Genomic DNA, 1,621 nt, shown 5'->3' with positions numbered 1-1,621 from the left:
GTCCGGTACTGACCTGACGACCATCCACATCCCAATCCCGTTTGCAAAATGGGGCATGGAAATTTTAGGTCCTTACACGCCTGCTTCAGGCGGAAAGCGCTATATTTTGGTGGTTGTGGATTATTTCACCAAGTGGGTAGAACCTGAGGCGGTTAAAAACATCAAAACCTCAGACGTGATTTCCTTCATCTGGAAAAACATTATCACCTGGTATGGGATACCTATGTCTATGGTGTTTGATAATGGTCCTTAGTCTGAGATGCCTCAGCTAAAAACTTGGTTGGGAGATCAGGGGACCTCAAGCTATTTTGCACCTGTTGGCCGGCCCCAAGCAAACGGCCAAGTTGAAGCCTTCAATAAACTCATCTCAGACGGCATTAAGAAGAAAATAGAGATAGCCGGTGGCTTATGGGCAGAAGAGTTAATCCATGTCCTATGGGCTATCCGGACAACAGCGAAGGGGGAAACCGGTGAAACCCCGTTTCTTATGGTTTATGGTGCTGAAGCCGTCTTGCCCATTGAACATTACGAGTCGACTCTCGGAGTCATGCTATATGATAAAGAGGCAAACAGGGAAGCAATGCACCTGACATTGGATTCACTCCCGGAGCGCAGGGGCAATGCCGCCTTGCGTCATGAGATTTACCGTCTGAGAATGACGAGAGCCTACAACAAAAAACTACACAAGCGTCCCTCGAAAGTTGACGACTTAGTGTTACGAAAAATGGAGGCAACCGGTAGGGCCAATGAGCTGGGGAAGCTAACTCCAAATTGGGAAGGCCCCTACCGGATCTATGAAGAAGTAAGGGACGACACCTACCGCCTTGAAACTCTAGACGGCAGGCGCCTGCCTAGAACTTGGAATGTAGACAATCTGAAAAAGTACTACTTCTGAGAATGTAAATTTTTTGTAAACAATGAGTCAGTTAATGAAGTTTCAGACTTTGTTTGCAAAATTGATTTGTTGTTTTTTTAATTATCCATCCGGGTAATACCCAGACGGATTCTTCATTTACCTACTTAAGTTCGATAGTTAGTAAAGGTTACATTTGTTTTACCGCTTGGATAATACTCGGATCCCTTGTTTATTTAAGTTTGATACTTTGATTATTTAAATAAGTTTGATTATCCACTTGGGTAATACTTAGACGAATTTGTCATTTACCTAACTAAGTTTGATACTTGGTATGATTCAATAATTGCCTGTCCGTCTGGGTAATACCCAGACAGACTCGTTTGTTTAAACAACTAAGTTCGACACTTGGTGTAAATCGGCCAATGCTCCAATTAAAAACTAAGCACAAAAACGCTTAGTGGCTATACAACCGGTCCTAAACAAGACCAAAGGCTGAATTGGCTATACAAAGGCGTCCAGCGACACCCCTCCGGGTGCAATCGTCGCAGAGAACAGACTATTTGTCGGTTCTACGTACCCATGCAGACGACAAAAATTGAACGACCGAATTAGTCAACTCATAGCCGTCTGACCAGAATGATCTGTGATGAACGATCAAGTGACCAAATACCGGATGCCCAGGGTCATCAATCGGTCTCCGGCTGAAGTTCTCACAGGTTATTTATTCCAAAATTGCACTCTCTATCCCAATTAGGGAAAAAGAGT

Source organism: Chenopodium quinoa, unplaced genomic scaffold, assembly GCF_001683475.1.
Source record: "Chenopodium quinoa cultivar QQ74 unplaced genomic scaffold, ASM168347v1, whole genome shotgun sequence".
In the NCBI taxonomy this organism is placed as follows: domain Eukaryota; kingdom Viridiplantae; phylum Streptophyta; class Magnoliopsida; order Caryophyllales; family Amaranthaceae; genus Chenopodium; species Chenopodium quinoa.
This window is presented reverse-complemented; position numbering follows the sequence as displayed.